Raw genomic sequence first — 20,695 nt, forward strand, 5'->3', positions numbered from 1 at the left:
TTCTTGCATTTTAGCACCATGTTCATTTATCATGCATACTATCTCCATAGACAACTACATGTATCACTATAATAATTTTATTCCATATATCATTTTACGCTTCTATGATACGGATTGATTTTAGGCCACTTTAGAGCCATGCTACATCCCACCATCGCCACTCACAAATCAGCGCTTAACCCAACATTATAAGTCATGGCGCTCTTTGGCCACACCTGGCCCTTGCGCCACTAAACAACACACATTCATTCAAACTACTGCGACGCTATTTCGGACCCTACAAGGTCATCCGACGTATTGGCGCAATGTACTATGAGGTCGGGCCAGACGGCATTTCGCGTTCACTGCGGCGCCGCGCACGATCTGAAGTGGTTCACGTGGTGCGTCTTAAACCCTTTTACGGACGCTGACGAACTTCCTTATTTTGTTGTTTTCTTTGCTAGGAGCGCGTTTCTTTTTGACTTTCGTTTGTTTGCAGCATCGCGTCGATGCTTTTTAAGAGGGGGGTATTGACACGTATACTTGTCTTTATCGTGCGACACGTTTCACCGTCTAACAAATGTTATCGCACAGCGCAGGACGCGCTTGCATATGTTGGAAGTTTCTGGAATGTTATGAATTCTTCTATCCACTGTCTGTTGCCGCCGAACCTTGTGTAATCTGATTGCATGCATGCGCAATGCGAATGGCGTAGAACTTTGTGGAAATGAATGCTTCTATCCGCTGTCTGTTGCCGCCGAACCTTGTGTAATCTGATTGCATGCATGCGCAATGCGAATGGCGTAGAACTTTGTGGAAGACACGTGGATCCCAGCGATTACTCTGGAACATTCGACGACTGATCTATAAAAGCCGACACGCTTCACCCGCTGATCAGATTTTGACGACCGCTGATCGTGTTCGCCGCTACCGTTGTTCTTTGTGTGTAGCCTGTTTTTCAGGGCACAAGTTCGCCCAATAAAACGCTCGTTTCGTTAATCACAGTTTTGCTGCCTTCTTAACGGTCACTACCACATGACAATATAATGTGTAAGTGAACGAGGACGCAGAAAGAACCAGATACACAGAGACAGCGCTCTCTTTGCGTCTCCTTCTTTCTACGTCCTTGCTCAGTCACGCTTACACATTCTATCATTTAATCAAAGCAACTAGCCCGCCAACGTGTTTTAACTAACTTAACCAGCACGGTGTCACGCGCGCATAGGTAAATATTTAAAAAAAAATTAAATTATGGGGTTTAACGTGCGAAAACCACTTGCTGATTATGAGGCATGCCGTAGTGGAGGACTCCGGAAATTTCGACCACCTGGGGTTCTTTAACGTGCACCTAAATCTAAGTACACGGGTGTTTTCGCATTTCGGCCCCATCGAAATGCGGCCGCCGTGGCCGGGATTCGATCCCGCAACCTCGTGCTCAGCAGCCCAACACCATAGCCACTGAGCAACCACGGCGGTTCAGGTAAATATGAACACATGTCGCTCGATGAGCGCTGAAACTCGCTGTAAAAATTCTGGCGTGAGGAATCGCGGCAGCAGCAAGCGAATTGACCTTTACGCATATTTTGCTTCAACACGAGCGAAACGTTGAAAGCACAACGCATACGAAGCTACCGACACTACGCGGACTCTGAAAACATGTTGAAAGCTTTGAAGTTGGGACCCGCGCGGTCGCGCACATTGGCAAGACACACGAGCGCCGGCAACGCGTCCCTACGGCGTCCTCCAAAGGCGTTTGCTACGGCGTCCGCAATTCGCGCGGCCAACGCCATAGTAGACGCCGCGGTTGTCTCCAATCTGTACGGAGCGGCAGGCGAGGAGGACATTGAGGCACCCTAGCAGCCGCCGAAGAACGCCCCACTTCTCTCGCCTGACCCCCTTGCCTCGGGCCTGACAAGAGAAGGCACGTATCTCGGCCGCGTTCCTCGTTCGAGCACGCGAGATTGAACGGCGTTCGCAGACTTGCACTCATACGCTTTCACTCATACCGAACCTCACTGCGACGACGGCGGCAACGGCGACACTGACGGCAGAAACGCGCCTTGAGTGTCCATATAACTGTTATCGCAATAAAATAGTAAAGTACAATATTCATGGGTTTCACTATAGATATGACATCAGAGCACAGGTTTAGTCACAAGTTGAGTTACTCAATTGTCTGGAATAATTAGAATTAGAAATCACTGCGACGACTGGGAACGAAATTGAAAAGAAATCAGGAAAAGTAGAAAAATAGTACAGTACAAAATTCGTGGGATTCTTTATGCATATAAGAGCACAAGTTTAGTTTCAAGTTGAGTTGATGAACTGTCTGAAATAGAAATAATTAGAAATCACTGATTACCGGGCACCAAAGCACATAATTATAGATTTTAAAGACCCGCCATGTGAGCACGACTTCGGCAATATTCCTGCATGGAAACCCGGAAGTAGACAGCGGAAATAATAAAGTCGCTAATGACGTCACAACCAATAAGGTGGTGTGATATTTAACTGGCTAATTATTGGAAAACACTTGCCTCCGAGTTCGGTTCGTGCTTTGCCTTCGCCTAAAGTTCATGAGAGCGGCTTGTTGGGCTAGTTGGCATATGGTTATGCTAGGGGAATACCGGCAAACTTGAAAGTAGAAAAAAATTGGCAGTGGCGTAGCTCGGCTATGCCGGAATATACGTAGCGAAAGCTAAGGCATAGCATGGTTAGCTTAGGTTAATCTTGATTCCAAGTCCAGGTTAGTCTGGTTGTCTAGCTATGTTGCGGCGTTTAGCCACTCGTTCGGCGCGCTGTTCGTCTGTTTCCTGGGCGATTCGTTTCCTCTCCATCTCGTTCCGATGTTGATTCCAGTCCGCCTCCTGCTTATCAGAATTGTCACCGTCCATACTGCCGCCTCAACTGTGGTTCGGGTGCACGCTAGCTCTGCTTTTCAATCCTCCATGTTATCAGGCATCCAACGCAGCTGGTGAAACGAGCGGAGGCGAGCGCAACGACGAGGAACGCGTGTGACGTCATACCAAACTGTGACGGCGGAAAGGCGCGGCTCTGTGTAGGGGCGGAACACCTGTAGTCAGGGCCGGATTAAGAAAAATGGGGGCCCTGGGCTAATGCGCATGCAGGCCCCCTTTCCCTATACTGACACCCCCCCCCCCCCCGGCCGCCTGCTACGCTACTGGAAATATGCCATGTTTCATATTAATTCCACCAAATTGAAAAGAACGAAGTGCGATCAACAGTATTATTATTATTGTTAATATTTTGAGGAAAACAACAAAACTTGCTTGAAACGCGTGCTGTTGTAAACAGCAACACATATGTTCACTGACAAGGGTACGTATTTCCCCACACCCACAATTTATCAGCGAACAGTTATTACCACTACCACCCTCAACACGAGCTCGAATAACAGTGGCACCCATACCCAAAAACATGCACCCTGAATACAATAAAGCAAGGCGAAAAGCACGTGTACAACATATTAGAACAATGTATGAAAATAATACCACGTACAACACAATATACACAGACGCAGCCGCGTATTCGAACGTGCACTCGAACGCCAGTGATGCCCAAATGAACATCAGGAGGTACGCAGTGGCAATCATCGACACGAAAGCACGGCAACAATTTACGGCTTCCGTTAGGGCAGGTACTCCTGCGGCTGCCGAAACTTTCGCCGTGGCAATGGCCCTCGCTCACGCGGAACGCACGCAAAAGAGCGTCACCATAATAACAGATTCACAAGAAGCATGTCGCCTTTTTCTCAAGGGCCACGTGACCAAAACATGTCACTCAATAATACCGACGAAATTCGCCCATCATCACCGGATCCTATGGTGTCCAGGTCATACAGGCCTTGAGGGGAACGAACTGGCCGATTCGCTAGCCCGAGGTATTATTAACCGGGCCGACTCGACTGGGACGGTCCCAGGTAGCCACTGTATAATGACCCCAATCCAACGAATGCCCGGGAGATTCTCGCTCATCAGCGTGCAACCAGAAAAAAGTACCCTCCCCCTCATCCACAACTCAGTGGAGAGGAAGCCGCCAGCTGGCGCAAAATTCAGACTGGGTTATTCCCCCACCTTAAATTACAGAATGCCATGTTCCCCACTCGCTACAGGCCCGACTGCCCGTGGTGCGGAGGCATACCAACACTACAACACATTACTTGGGATTGTGATTCACACCCGTTTGATAAAACACACCACACAATGGAGCAATGGGAGGCACAGCTAACCAGCTCAGACCTGGCGGGACAACAGTCCTTCATACCACAGGTAAAGCGGCCACTGCGCGTCAATCCGACCACTGCGCGTCAATCGTTTATAAATAAAAGTTTCTCTCTCTCTCTCACTGAGGGATTAATCTGCATTCTATTTTCAGCAAAAGCTAGGCTTTAACGAAAAGTTTAGTGCGCTCAAGGCGAACAAGAACGTAGAAAAGACAGCACAGCTCAGATGTCGATCCTTGTGAAGCTAGGCTTTGTTTGCATCACTAAGTTTAATCCCGTAAGGAGACGCATGGTTGTATCCAAAACATTCTTTATTAAAATTCAAGCATCAGACTGGAGTAATCGTTATACACGTTGTTCTATAAATATGCAAAAGATATATACAATACTTAAGGCAACACAAGCACCATAAAAATGCACTAGAATACAGATGAAAATTACCAACTGTTTTTACAAACATCATTCCAAAATATTTTCGTTAAAGGTAAGACAAGCAAGGGCGACACCAAATAAACGTGGCACTATCAAAAACAACAAAACTGCAGTTCTTTATAAGCACGCTAAATGTCACATGAACAAACAAGAGACGAACAACGAAGATTTGCATATCCTGAATTACACTGCTCAGCGTTTCATTGGCAACGTGGAGGCTGGGAGGCGACACAAAGAACTTATTGGAACTATTCATGTATAGCGCAAACAGTCGTATTTTACAATGGCATCTTTCGCTTCTCCGCTTTGGCGAAATCAGATATAGTCTGTTCGAAGGATAGTACGCGGAGATCACTTCCAACGGACATGATAGCAAGTGAGTTCAACTTTGTCATCAAGGAGGCTCGAACGATGGCGATTTTTTATCAGCGACAACTTGGAAAACGATCGTTCGTTCTCACAGTTTGCCACGGGTATGCTTAAGTACATTCGAAAAGCAATAAGAAGGTTCGGAAGCACATCAATAAGCTTTCTTTCGTGCAGCAACTTCATTATTCCCAGGGGACTCGTGTCCTGGCACACAGAGTTGTGCAGAAAGTTCGCAAACTGAACGATTTCAGCGGGAAATGCTGGCTCCTAATCATTTGTGTAGGTTTTCACCAACTTCTCAGCCTGCTGTGGCAGAGAGGCCTCGCTCCCAACTTCTGTCAGCAATTTTAAGAATCTGAACCTTTCGCAGAGTTCAGTGTAGGCAGCCTTTCGCACTCGCAAAGCAGAGCCTAGGCTGTCAAGTACAACATTGTAGATCTCTACGATAAACTTTTTCCTACCTTGTAGCGCACTATCGCTTTTTCCGTCCGGGTGCTTACTCGAAACGATGCGTTTGCCCTCATCCTGATATCATTGATTGGTACTTGGCGTGCGTGTTCTCTCTTCGAAGAGAGGTCGCAAAGAATTAACAAAGCCTTCTAGAGTGCTCAGCAGGTCTGCACCAGTTGAAATGTTTAGCTCTGGTTTCTGAAGTGCTGCGCTGGTTTCATCAAAGCGCTCCAAGATTTCACCCCAGAAAATCGCCATGAATGAAGTCTATAGTTTTGCGATTTTCTTGAAGAGAGAGTGCGCTTCGTTCCTAGTGTCACCGTTTTCTTCCTCGTTCTTTGATATAGCTTCAAGGCAACACAAGACAGCATTCAAATTTTTTCAGAATGGCCTTACATGATTCAGCGTTTCTTGACCACCTGGTCTCATAGAGACGTTTCAAAACAAGCTGCTGGCCAGTTCCGCCCATGCTGTCCAAAAGATACCTCCATCGCTGAGGTGAGGCAGCAAAGAACACATACAGTCTCTGAATTACAGTGAAAAATTTGAGTGCCTTAAGGCTACTGTCAACGCTACACACGCCAACTAGGTTCAGTGAATGACCAGCACACGGGACGCAGTCTGCCAATTCGTTCAGGTGTTTGATTTGAGCTTGCAGTCCTTTGTATTTTCCTGACATATTACTCGCATTATCATAAGCTTGGCCCCTACAATCATCAATTGAGATGCCATAGGTCGTCAAGAGGGACGTCACGGTATCGAAAAGATAGCCGGTATGCGATTCAATTGGAACAAATCCAAGAAAGCGTTCGTACACCTTCCCATTTAAATAGTATCGTAAAGCAATTGACAGCTGATCAACGTGAGTAAGGTCTGGGGTCGAATCAACTTCCAGAAGAGAGGGTTGTAGCGCTCTTCTGGAAGCCCTCCCACAAGTATTACTCAGTCGAATGAACAATTGAAGAGAAGTATCTTGCGCGTTTCACTTCGTCAACGAGACGTTCCTTGACAGCCTTTGCCATATGCTCTACAAATTCATCACAAATGGTTTTTGGGAGATACAATAGGTGACCTTTTCGTTTGTTCCCATAGCGTTTGATGTGCTCCTCTAGAAAGGGATCAAACTTGGTAATGGCCTCAAGCACTCCCATATAATTGCCATTTCTCGGTGAACCAATAATTTTCTCACTGCCCCTAAACGCTAGGTTGCGCTCAGCTAGAAGCTTAACTACAACGACTACGTGCTTGAACACCTCTGTCCAGTAAGCGGTCTCAGTGACAAGATGCTTAACCAGCTCCTTGTCAATTGTGGGGCTCGAGTTAGAGCGGGCGAACCGTGCTGCCACGTATAGTTCCGGTGCTCGACGCTATTTTCATGTGTGCAAACCTTTTAACGCGACAGCGTTAAGGAGCTCATGTCGCCGAAAAGCCGGTGTTGTCGACGTGTGCGGCGTTGGCCGTGAGCGAAAAATGACGGAAGGCAATTCATAAATAAAAACTTGCAAGATGGGCAAGGTGGGAATCGAACTATGGTCTCTGGAGTGTGAGACGGAGATGCTACCACTCAGCCATGAGTTTTTTTGCTTTATTGCCTCGCTTTTCACAGTGTTTACGAAATCAGAAGAACAGATGAACAAGATCATAGTATCGAGAACCGTCAGCTGTTTTCTGACTACAAGTCATCAGTATTTCGGCATCTGCAACAACATTTCTAATCTTGGAACCCACTCTGGTACATACCACTGCTCCTTCCTCCCTTCGACAAAATGGGACACCGATTCGCAAAAATATTCGCGAACTGGTCTAGCGTCAATATCCGCATTGTGTACAGCAGTCCGAGTTCGCCATATACTGCGCAGGCCCAGGAGCATAACCAGATCGAAAGGCACACCATCGTCGTTTTCGACCGTGAGATAACGGATTCTATGCGGACTTAATGGCAACTCCTTTTTTCAAGCTTCTCTGCAAGATGTCCCAGAAGAACAGTCCACCCCAGCAATCTAAAAACACATGCTCAATTGTCTCTGGTTTTTTGCATAACAAACAATGAGTACCCAACGGAACAAATAAACCCTTTTCTTCTAACCATGTTTTAACAGGTAAGGTTCCTGTGTCCAGCTTAAAGAAGAAAAAGGTTTTAACCCCTGGCGCAACTACCATTTTTTAACGCGTTTCAAAACAACTTTTCCTTTGCCTGCACAGTATAATTCACGGTACAATGGCACAGGAAATAACATCCCCAAGGTCCCTGTACAGTTTTTTACCTGACACATCAGTCAAGTATTGCAAAGAAAAACGCACTGATAAGCGGAAAGATGACACCACTTCTTTTACATGTCCCCGTACTGGTCCTTGCTGACACACCGAAGACACAACAAACTCTGGTTGCACTTTACCCAGCCTCAGTTGAATCATAGTTCTGAGAAAGGTATCATCTACATCTCTGAGAAAAATAAATCGACTGACGAGTTGTCTCACATACAGATGCACTGAGCCAAGCCCACCATCACTCCCTCTTTTAGACAAATTTGTGCGGCTCGTTTTTTTTTCCACAGAGAGTTCCAGATGAAGACCGCGACGACTCTGTGCATTTTTTGTACATTTAACCTGCTGCAATGCAAAACTTGCATTACATACTACCACTCACATTCGGAGGAAAAGCCGGAGAAGATGTCGACGAGTGACTCACGAACTACCGAAGGGTGAGACGGTCTAACGGTTGGAACTCGACCGCACAGTTGTCCCATGTTGTGTTTTCCCTTACCGACACAGCGCTCGTCTGGTATGAGAATCACGAAGACACGCTCACTTCATGGGAGCTTTTCGTCCAGGAGCTCAGAACGTATTTTGGAGACTCCAGCGCAAAAAAGAAACTCGCTGAACAGACGCTTTCGCAAATAGCTCAGATTCCCGGTGAGACCTGTACGACTTATATCGAAGAAGTGCTGAAACTGTGTAAAATAGTCAACTCTCAAATGTGTAAAGATGACAAAGTTGGACATTTGTTGAAAGGAATAGCCGAAGATGTTTACAATTTTTTGATCGGCAAGGAAAGCTTGGATTCCGTGTCTGACGTCATTCGCCACTGCAGGACCTTTGAGATGGTGAAGATGCGACGGATAATACCGAAGTTTGGTCGCCTGGCTGATGTCACAACGGTGGCAAGTGTAGACCCGAGCTCGTGTGCTGACCTTCCATCTACAATACGGCAGATTGTTCGCGAAGAGTTGCTCCATCGGGAAGAGATGTACCGTTGCACACCCGGCATTACTGGTGCGTACTTGCCACACGAGATGAGGAACATGGCCGTTTCGAGCGCATGGCAACCCACGGTTCACTCAACGACCGTCGAGTATAGGTCTACCCAACAAACGAGAGGGACCATAAGCTATCAAGATCATGACTACGACCAACGCCCTGTTGTCGCCGCACGCTGTTAGGATCGGCCTGCAGCTATTTCAGCCAGCTGCATGTGTTCCAAATCAACCGGGAAGGGGCGCACTTGAGAGAACTGCGGATAACCGGCAGCCACGTGGCGCGGGGTCAGCTCAGGGGAGTTCTCGAGGGGAGGTAATTGGTGGAACCTCCCCATGAGCTTTGCGAGACACCAGACAATGTTTTAACCGGAAGCGCCACCTGGGACGGCTCCGTGTTCGACGAAGCAGGCTTTGTGCGCAACACGACAACACCGCCCTGTTCTGCTATGAGTGGGGGAGTTGCCGCGGGAACGCCGACAGCGGCTCCTTCCCGCGTTCCGACCAAGACGCAAAACAATGTGCTACCCGGAACGGCTCAGAGTTCTACGAAGCCCCTCTGACGTCGGCTCCAGACCATTACACATGTGTGTGTGTGTGCGGCACGTGTATGCGAGTCCTCATCCTCCTCCAAGTCGACAGCCCTCATCCTCCTCCAAAAGGGCGGGTCATCTTGAATGGCGTCGAACTATGACGTCGAGCAGAGAGCTTATAAGCAGCGATTGTCGGCTGCTAGATGGTGCTCGTTGTCGTGCTCGAGATGTACTAGTGAGCTGAGTGCTCCTTGTCGTTCTCGAGATGTACTAGTGAGCTAAGTGCTCGTTGTCATGCTCGAAATGTACTCGTGAGCTGTGTGCTCGTAAGCTGTTTGCTGTAGGTTAGTCTTGCGGGCTCCATGTGGGAGTCACGCTAGACTGTCGATATATGTGTTGTCTAAGATGTAAATAATGTAAATAAATCCTGTTCACCGAGTTCCTCTCTACGACCTTCAACTCCTTCAAATGGTGGCAGTGGCGAGATCGTCCGACGACTCCTACATCTGGTTGACAGCAGTGGGATCGTCCGACAACTCCTACAACGCACGCCTCCCGGCGGCTGGTGCCTAGACATGAATGTGACCCACCTGCTGGCTATGCAGTCGACAGCAACATGCATGACTACGTGGAAGAGCATCGAAATTTGCGGCATCTGCCGGTGTGTTTCAAATGCGGTGTCGCAGGCCACATAGCGAGGTTTTGCAATCGTCGCCCAACAACGTGGAATGGTCGATCGGGGTCTTTAACAAGGACCACAGCACCTACGAGGACAACTCAACAGCCATACACCACCTCTTGGTCAGCTGGCGCCCCTCCTGACAACAATTACTGGCAGAGAAGCTTCCGGAGCCGCTCGCCGGCATCTGACAGGGGTTTGACGCCACCGCCAACTTCTCGTGCACCGCGTTTACGTCAATCTCCATCGCCAGTGCGCCGCTTCACCTCGCCTTCACAACTGGAAAACTAGCTAGCGCGGCCGATGGGGCTGAGGTCGCTTGACACGTGCTATCGACAAAAATGCCCCCTGCAGTTGCTATGATTAAGAACAAAGTGCATGTGCTTGTTGATGGTGTTTCTACAATGGCTTTAGTGGATACCGGAGCAACTGTATCCGTAATGAGTCTCGGTTTTAAAGGTCGGTGGGGGCGCAAAGTTGTATTTCCGTGGGACCAGGCTGCAATGTTTTGTGGAGTGAGCGGCGAGTCGTTGCGTCCTGTTTGTGTGTGCACTGCTGAAATATCCTTGGCTGGTGGAGTTTTAGCGACGGAGTTTGTAGTTGTTCCCCGATCTACGCACGAAGTGATTTTGGGCATCGACGTTTTGAGGCAGTGTGGTGCGACCGTTGATTGTTGCACGGGGGAAGTTTACGTCGATGGCCATGTTTCGTCCGGGCTCTTAGAGGAGACTTGCAGTCAAGGAGAACTTTGTGTGTCTGCAGATCCTATTGTGCTTGCGTCCACTTCTGTGTGCGTGCCGGTTGTATGTCGCGGTGAAGTTCCAGACAGTTTCGATGCCTCCGTAGAGCCAATGCATCTAAATTGTGTGAAGAAGAATGTTTTTGTCCCTCATTGTGTGGGAGGAAGAAGAAGAAGACGCAAAGTGCGGATCTGTGTCGCGTCGGCTCCGCAGATTTTGAATGATTCTCGGCGTACATTCGAAGAATTCACCGACGCCTTATTATCGAGAAGGAAGTGCAAGTTCCACGGACCACCCTGATATCATTCTCAAGTAGGTGGACCGTTTATTTTCGGCACAACGACCACTTTATATAGCGCCACGCCGACACGGCCGCTAAGCCTGACCCAACGAAGCTGGTGGCTGGAGCCCCGGTGGCTGGAGCCCCGCCTCTTTTCGGGTTAGAGCTGCAAGATGGCAACGGTGAGCGTCGAAGGGGATGATATACCGAGAGAAGAGTATGAGGACGAAGCAGGTTGGCGTGTTGTGAAGAGAGGAGGATGTGCCAGTGAGCGGACAAAATCTCACGGAACCCAGGATCAGGCAGCGCGCTTCTCCAGCGAGAACGCATTCAGTAATAGGTGGAACAAGGGACAAAAAGCAAGACAAATCATGGCGGCAAGCAGGATGCCCAGTTTGCCGAAGGCGGAGTACAAGATAATAGGTGGAACAAGGGACAAAAAGCAAGACAAATCATGGCGGCAAGCAGGATGCCCAGTTTGCCGAAGGCGGAGTACAAGATAATAGTGCGCCCACGTGACAGCTTCAACGTCACCGACTATGGGGTCAATCGCCTAGAATGCTGCGTCGCCAACGCCGCGGGAATCCCCAGAAAGGAATCGGAAGATGACACGGTGTGTGCCAACTACAAACAGAACATTCTAGTGATCAGCACGCCATCGGAGGAGCGCGCCGAAAAATACAGGACTATCACTCGACTGAGGATGGGAGACAAGGAGTTCGAAGCCAACGCGTACGAGTCGGCTCCGGAGGATACATCTAAGGGAGTGATAAGAGGAGTAACGCACGAGGTGTCTCCTAGAGAAATAGTGGAGATGCTTGTAACACCAAAGAATCCGACGGTCCTCATGGCCAAAAGGATGGGAAACACCACGAATTTCATCATCCTTTTCGACGGGCATCACGTCCCAAACTACGTGAGATACGGAAGAGCACTGGTCAAGTGTTCACTATACCGGAAGCAAATAGACATATGCTACCAGTGCGGACGCCTTGGTCACAGAGCCGATGTCTCCCCGAACCCGAACAGCAGGATATGCAGAGGCTGCGGCTTGGAGAACCCGCCACAGGACCACGAGTGCGAAGCGAAGTGCCAGCTCTGCGGCAAAGACCATCCTACGGCGGATCGCCGATGTAATGCCAGATACAAGTTACCGTATTTGGTAAAGAGGCGCCGCTGGGAGCGAGTCAGACGAGAGGAAGAAGAAACGATGTACCACGAAAGGGAAGCTGAAAGACTGTACAGGCCAGGACGGGAAGACTGGAGACAGCGGTCGGAATATCGGACAAAGGACGGATCTGGACTAGAAGATTTCCCCAAGCTCCAGGCAAGGGAAAGGGGCCGCTCGACGTCGAATAGAACCAGATCGAGATCGCGGTCCAGATCGAGATCCAGACCCGAGACCAGTAATACCGAATCTACCAGAGCACAGGGGGGAGGAAGATCGCAGAGCCCAAAAGGAAAGAGCAACGTCAACGACGCCGCAGGACCCTTACAGGTGAGCTGGGCGGACGCGGCTTCCGGGGCGCGTGCGGAGGCACAGGCTGCTTTTCAAAATAGAGTTAAGACGCTAGAGAAAGAATTGGCGCAAATCAGGCAGAGCAATGTTGCGTTCATGGATGAAATTAAAAAACTCAGGCAAGAGAACGACCGTTTGAGGAGCGGGAAAGTGCCACGCAACGAGGAAAGCTCGCGAGTTATAAGGCAGGAAAAAGAGACAGCAATGGAGGAGGACGTAGCCCTCACCGCCATTAAACGTAAGACCGAGAACGCTCCGATTGAAACCGGAGTAAAGAAACCCAAGCCAGCCACGACGCTCCAAGGAAGACAGGAGGAATTTGAACAGAAAATCGAAACCAGCATCAAACAGAACGAAACAAAATTTGAAACTAAACTAGAACAACTGGAAGTGAGGCTTGAGGCGAAGATAGAGGCAAAGATGGAGGCGCTAGGAAAGGCGATACTACAGCAAGTGCAACAAATGATGGCTGACTTCGAAGCCAAACTAGCAATATGGGGACCGCAAACAAGTAGGGGGGGACCGGTTAAGACGGCCATTAAGCCGTACACTAGGCCGCCCGTACCCGCCGAAGGATTGGAGAACCTGTAACGCCGCCATGGACAGACGAACTAGATACACCATTTGGCAATGGAATTGTAGAGGATACGATCGAAAACGATACATTTTGCAACGACACCTTAAAGACAAAGAAAACCCGGATATTATAATGATGCAGGAAACAAATGGGCTGGCAAAATTGTCGGGTTACAAGTCCTTTGGTAGAGCCGAAGGGGAGACGAAGGTGCTAACGACGTTGGTAAAGCGAAATTACTCGGTCGTTCAACACGATACGGAAGTTAAGTCAATCGATCACATTTTATTAGAACTCATACCCATGCGGAGAACGAAGGACAGCCTCTTTGTATTAAATATTTATAGCAGTCCAAAGTGCAGACACCATAAATTTCGATCGCTCTTTAAAAAAACCCTAGCCATAGCGGACAACCGAGCGGTAGTGATCGGAGGCGATTTTAACGCCCAACACGCGGCGTGGGGTTACAAAATCGAAACTCAAAAAGGCAGGAACCTATGGCTAGACGCGCAGCAGGAAGGTCTGACCCTCGTGACCGACCCATCTGTTCCCACGAGAATAGGTACCAGCGTTTGCGTGGATACTACGCCAGATCACCAAGAACATACGGGACGCGCAGTGGACAAATACGCAACACGACTTTGGGAGCGATCACAATATACTAGAAATAACGGTAAGGGCAGGACCGCGCAAGACAAAGGGTAGACCACTTCAGATTGTCGACTGGGACAAATTCAGGAAAATAAGGGAGGAGGCCGACGACACGACACGAGGTATTGAGGAATGGACCGAAAAACTAAAGGGAGATGTGGCGGCAGCTACGAAAATGGTCCCGCCGGAGGCGCATCTAGAGAACGTAGACAGTAAGATTCTACACATGTGGGAAGCTAAGGCAGGGTTGCAACGGAGATGGAAAAAAACAAAAACACAACCGGACGCTTCGTAGAAAGATAGCCAAATTGAACAGGGACATAGAAAAGTACGCCCAGCAGCTATGCAAACAACAGTGGGAGGAAAAATGCAACAACTTGGACAGTCAGATAGGAATGGCAAAAACGTGGAACATCCTTCGATATTTGTTAGACCCGGACGGGACAAAGTCGGCACATAGGCAAAATATAAATCGGCTAATACAAACGTACCGAGGGACAGAGCAGGACTTCCTCAAGGAAATCGAGAAAAGATACATCTCGCAAGTGCTGCCCGTCGTACACCCTGACTACACAGGGCAGGTAAATGACGAATTAGACAGCAAAATCGGCGAGTCAGAGGTCAGGGCAGCCCTGCAGAAACTCAATACCAAGTCGGCACCCGGACTAGACGGTGTAACGAATAAAACGCTAAGGAACTTGGACGATGAGTCTATAGCTAAGTTAACCGAATATATTAACGAATGCTGGGAGGCAGGGCAGATTCCGCAGCAATGGAAGACGGCACAAATCGTGTTAATACCTAAACCGGGCAAGCGACTGCAAATTGAGAACTTGAGACCCATATCTCTCACTTCTTGCGTGGGGAAACTCATGGAGCACGTGGTCCTAGCTAGGATGACCACCTACCTCGAAGACTGCGACGCGCTCCCGCCCACGATGATAGGATTCAGGAGAAACCTCTCAGCGCAGGACGCTCTGTTACAACTAAAACATCAGATCATAGACGATTCGGGCAGATCGACAAAGGCAATTCTCGGGTTGGACCTAAAAAAGGCCTTCGATAACGTAACACATGCAACGATACTGGATAGAGTAGGCGAACTAGGACTGGGAAAACGCACGTACGATTATGTACAGTCGACCAAAAAAGTTTACGGACCAAGAGATCTGACAAAAAGCTGAATATCTCCTCAGTCTCAAAACACAGACTGTTATTCCCATTTCCAGCCTTTTGTGGCATATACGAACAACATTGTGATGCACAATTTTACTGGCTGCTTTTAAAGGCTGCTCGTATATTTTGAATTTTCTGAGATCCAGTGGTCCGTAAACTTTTTTGGTCGACTGTACGCAATTTTCTAACGGGCAGAAAGGCAAAGATCACGATAGCGGACCTAGTTTCGGAGGATATCGAGATAGGCAGCGCAGGTACGCCACAGGGCTCGGTCTTATCACCGATGCTATTCAATCTGGCGCTTATCGGGCTGCCAGCCAAGCTACAAGAAATCGAGGGTCTAAATCATACCTTATACGCAAACGATATTACCCTATGGGTGAGAAACGGAAGTGACGGGCAGATAGAACAAACGCTTCAAACAGCGGTCGAAACAATCGAAAAATATCTAGAGGGGACAGGGCTAACATGCTCGGCAGAGAAATCGGAGCTGTTACTGTACAGACCGACTCGCAGAGGTCGCAAACCAGGCAACTACAGGGAAGAGCTCACTCATAGAGAGGAGATACAGTTAAAGACGGCCGATGGGAAACCCATACCCAAGGTCGATAGGATCAGGGCATTGGGGCTCCTCATTGAAGCCAAGGGCAACAACGGAGAAACCCTCAGAAGACTGGAGGGAACTGTAGCGCAAATCATGAGGCTAATCAGAAGGATAACAAATAAACATAGCGGGATGAAAGAGGAAAACACGATCAGGTTAATACAGGCCTTCGTAATAAGTAGAATAGTGTACGTAGCGCCGTACTTAAAATGGCAGGTCGCGGAAAAGATCAAACTAGAATGCCTCATTCGGAAAATATACAGACTAGCCATAGGACTACCGATCAGCACCAGCACGGACAAGTTGCTGCAATTAGGCCTACACAACACTATAGACGAGCTCATTGAAGCGCAATGTACGGCACAATATGAACGCCTCTCTAAGACTAGAGCAGGCAGACACATCCTAGAGAGATTAGACATAGGTTACCACACACAGCATGGAGTCAAGGTGAACATCCCGAGAGATACAAAGGAAAGATTGGTAATACCTCCCTTACCAAAGAACATGCACCCAGAACACAATGACAAAAGAAAGAACAGAGCGATGCAAATACAGAAGAAATTCGGCAGCGACAAGGACGCAGTGTTCGTAGACGCGGCTCGATACAGTCGCAGACGGGGATTTACGGCAGCCGTAATCGATAGGGATAAACGGTGCAAGACATGCGCGACGATACGCACCGCAAGTAACGAGATAGCTGAAGAAGTAGCCATAGCGCTCGCAGCAGCTCAGACTAACGCAACCGTGATAGTCAGCGACTCTCAGACGGCAATAAGAAACTTTGCCAACGGCCGAATCTCCCCGGAGGCACTACGAATTCTTCTTGCAGGAGGGCGAAATTACAAAAGAAAGATATATATCACCTGGACACCCGCTCACACCCTCGCGGAGGACGGCAACAACGAGGCGGCACACGACGCGGCTCGAGGGCTTACGGACCGAGCCGCAGTCGCAAGTGACGCCCCGACACCCTCCGGACGTGACGGTGCGGTAAATGAGTGGGAGTGGGAGGACAGAATGACAACATATAATGACATTACGAAACATTATAGGTTACAGAGGTGCATATTCCCGCGACCTCACGCAAAATTGACAAAAAAGCAGTCTGTCGCATGGCGGCAGTTACAAACTAGGACGTACCCGAATCCTGCGCTCTCGCACATGATATATCCGGATGTATATCCTACGGACAAATGCAGAACATGTGAATCCAGAGCCACTCTGGAGCATATATTATGGGAATGCCGAGGGCTAAATAGCAATAAAGAAAACGCGGTCTCTAGCAGCAGCCTTCGCACGCGCTGGGAAGCCGCGCTGCTCAGCCCCGCCCTCGAAGATCAATTATGGGCCGTCCAGCGGGCCGAGGATGCCGCCAGGACCCAAGAACTCCTGGCCGTCACCTAGGCGGGCCCTTTGGCCCTCCCCACCAACTCGCAGGGCACACAATAAAGTTCTTTCCTCCTCCTCCTCCTCATTGTGTGATATCCATCGGCAACGGGCGTGCTGGCTTGTGGACGGCCAACTGCTCGGCAGAACCCGTCCTGCTTCCAGACGGCTTGAAACTCGCCTACTTTACAGAATACACGTCTTCGTCCGTAGCCGTACTAACAGCTTACCCGTCGTGTGAACCTGCTGACCTTCGCCACGTCTCAGACAAAAAGCTTCTGTCGAAGATAAGCAAGTCGCTCAGCACAAGGGAGCGCCATACCTTGGTGGATATGCTTTCTAAGCATCTGTGAGTGTTTGACTTTGCGCAGCCGGACAAAGCGTTCTCGATTCCCGAGTCACGAACGCGCCATACTATCGATACGAGATCTGCGAGCCCGATCAGGCAAAAGCCTTATCGCTTGTCGCCTAACGAGCGCAAGATAATCGGGGAACAAGTGAGTGACATGATGAAAAACGGGATAATACAAGAGTCCTCGAGTCCTTGGGCAGCTCCGGTCATACTCGTCAGAAATAAAGACGGTAACTGGAGACATTGCGTCGATTATCGAAGATTAAACGCCCTGACTAAGAAGGATGTCTACCCGCTGCCCCGATTGATGATGCAATTGATTGCCTTCATTCGGCCTCTTATTTTTCTTCAGTGGACCTGCGCTCAGGATATTGGCAAATTCCAATACACCCGGCAGACAAGGAGAAAACAGCCACCAATTTGTTACAAGCACGGGGAAAAGGAGTTTATTTAGGCGTGCGAGAGCAGGAACGGCAGGCTACGAACAACAGGAATGGCCGCTGCACAGTCTTCGTTCTCCTCTTCCCTTCTTGATCCCCGCGTCCCTTTTACGCCCTTGGACGTAACAATACCATAGCTTGCTTAAAAAAATAGGTTGCACGTCGTGGCCCGTGCGAAAATCGACTTATCCTATCCTTTCCACTTTTGTGCATTTTCACGTCACACCTCTGTTTGTCTTTTCCAATAAGGCTCGTTATCAGAGTAGTACTGCATAGGTACTCCTAAGTATTTTGTCGGTGTTTCTTGCCATTTAATGTGCAAAAACATCCTTGGTGCGACGTACCATTCCCCATGCCAGAACCCAACGCACTTGTCCCAGTTTACTGCGCTACCACTTGCCTGACAGACTTTTAACAGCATTGACAGTATGCATTATACTTTCATGATGAACACAGAAAACTGCAATGTCATCAGCGTAAGCAAGAAGGCTTACCTCGGCTTGATGTAATTGAAATCCTCGTATCGCGTTGTTTTTAATTACGCTTAGACAAAAGGGCTCAATATATATATGCAAAAAAGAAGCGGTGATAATGGGCACCCTTGTCTGACTGAGTGCTTTACTGGTATGTATTCACCTACTGATTTGTTTATTATCAATCTCGTCGTACATCCGGCGTAAGCCATGCGCACATCTTCGCTGATCGCATTGCCTGCATTAACATATTCAAGTATAGATAGAAGCAGATCGTGCGGCACGTGGTCGATTGCCCTCTCAAGGTCAACTTGCAGCATAGCGACACTGAGTTGCATTGCGTCAAGCATTCAAGGATTGATCGTGCTATGTGTATATTTGTCTCAATTGTCCTTCCTTTTATTCCGCACGTTTTATGTGGACCAGCTTAACCTTCCATTACTGTCTGCAACTTCTTAGCCAATACTTTCATTATTATATTATAGTCTATATTTGTAAGGCTAATCGGCTTATACGATGTGACGTTACGTAATTTGATTGGGTCTAGAGTTTTTCATATTAGGACCATGTGTGCTGACAAAAAGGATGGCGGTAGATGTTTGTTCGCGTAAGCCTCGTTGTATACTTCAGTCAAAACAGGCGCGATAACACCCTTAAACGCCTTGTACAATATAGCGCTTAAGCCATCCGGTCCCGGTGATTTGCCATTAATTAAATGGTCAATCGCATTTTTAACTTCCTCCACTATTATGGGCACTTCTAATATTTCCTTAGTTTCATCATCTAATGTTGGCATCAATGACATGAAGTCTTTTTCAAATCTATCAGTGTCAACTTGGCTACGAGACAACAATACTTTGTAATATTCCAAAAAAAGAACTTGCTACTGTTTCTTTGTTGGTAGACAGTGACCCATTATGTTCTATTTCTGTTATTGCATTTTGGGAAGCATATTTCTTTTCAACTCCCAAGGCACGTTTTGTTGGCATTTCTCCTGTGCACCGTTTTTCAGCTCTGGCTCGAATCAATGCTCCATTACATCCCTCTTGGTCTATCAGCTCACGTTTTTGCTTTATGCTTTTTATGTCTTCTAAGAAGTAACCGGGTTGTGTACTTTCCGCTTCCAATAATTGCTTCAGATTCCGTCTAAGACGGGACTCGAGTTCCTTTTTCGCGTGACTTAAAACACTGGCCCTTTCAAGTGCTTTCAATTTAATTGTTTGCTTACAAACTTTCCATTTATGTTGCCAACTATCTAAGTTTTGAGTTGTTGTTTTATCTATAGCCTTGAGAAACTGCTCACAAAACTCGTTGTCTTTCAGCAAGTTTGCATTAAATTTTCAGAGATCCCAGGAAATTTCTTTGTTATTTGTTTTTTTCCTTTCTAGCACGGAAAGAAACCAAACAATGATCACTAAATGCAACAGGTGTGGCTCGATAATCTCGACACGACTGAATTAGTTCAGCCGACACGTACACTCTGTCAAGTCTAGCATGGCTCGCACCCTGAAAGTGGGTAAAGGTGACCACTTTTCCGCCGCAAAGACATCCACCCACGTCTTCTAGATGAAATTCTGCAATCAAGTCTTTCAAAACAGTAGTACTCTCATCATTGTGTTTCCCACTGGTTTTGTCACGTTCCGTACAGACACAATTGAAATCTTCTGCCAGGATAAGTCTACGCTCGCATTTCAAGTACGTCTCAATTTCTTCAAAAAAAAAAAGCTTTCGCTCTTGAGCCTGAGTTGGTGCGTAAAGACAAATTACTCGCCAATGTTCTGTTAACAGGGAAAAGTGAGATACAATGAAACGGCCTGATTCACAGGTAGTCACCGACTGCACCAAGACTCTGCCGAATTAACAAAATGCACCCCGAAGACCTTCCCTCCGCATGGGCAGCACACACGTTATAGCGTCTCGCGAAACGACACACCATACAATTTGTCTGATCCTCTCTCTTTACTTTGGTCTCCTGAATGGCTACAATATCAAAATCGTGCTCCGTTACGAGGCGGTAAAGTTGGTTTTGCCGCCTCTTGGCGCTAAGCCCTCGGACGTTAAGTGTTGCAATATTTATCGACCTCTCTAAGAACTCCATATTGGCGAGTGACACCAGACCGAGCCTACGGCGCTCCCCTCACAGACCTTGCCTTGTGTCAACCCACAGTCCAGTCGACGCTCAGGGCGTCGACTTGCCGCCGCCGCGTGTAAGCGACGCCGACCGCTGATCGCTGGTGGCCACCCGAGGCTTTTTGGTTCCAGGCTCGGTCCCACGCCTCTCCGTTGCTCGTAGCCGGGTGTCTTGAGAAGCCGTGCTTGCTTTGTTGAGTCGGCGCTTCGTAGGTGTTGCCTCGGCGTCGATTGTAGCCTCGTCCATCGAATCACTGTCTTCGAGCGTCGCAACGGCCCCGCTTACTGCGGTCTTGAGTTCAGCTGTTTTCTCACCACTCCCGCACGCACTTAGTGGCAGCTGCTTTCCTAAAAAGTGGGTTTCAGAAGGGCGCTCTGCCGAACCTTCTTCGTGCTTTCCTGTCGAAGCGTCTTCCGCAGTGGCGTCT

At 48.4% G+C, this 20,695-nt stretch overlaps 1 protein-coding gene across 1 annotated transcript in view; it reads left to right on the top strand.

The window, feature by feature from the left end:
- Window positions 1-20,695, top strand: part of LOC135913819 (uncharacterized) — a 60,695-nt gene that overhangs the window by 15,828 nt on the left and 24,172 nt on the right. The gene's annotated exons all lie outside the window — the stretch shown is intronic.

Source organism: Dermacentor albipictus, chromosome 5, assembly GCF_038994185.2.
Source record: "Dermacentor albipictus isolate Rhodes 1998 colony chromosome 5, USDA_Dalb.pri_finalv2, whole genome shotgun sequence".
NCBI lineage: Eukaryota > Metazoa > Arthropoda > Arachnida > Ixodida > Ixodidae > Dermacentor > Dermacentor albipictus.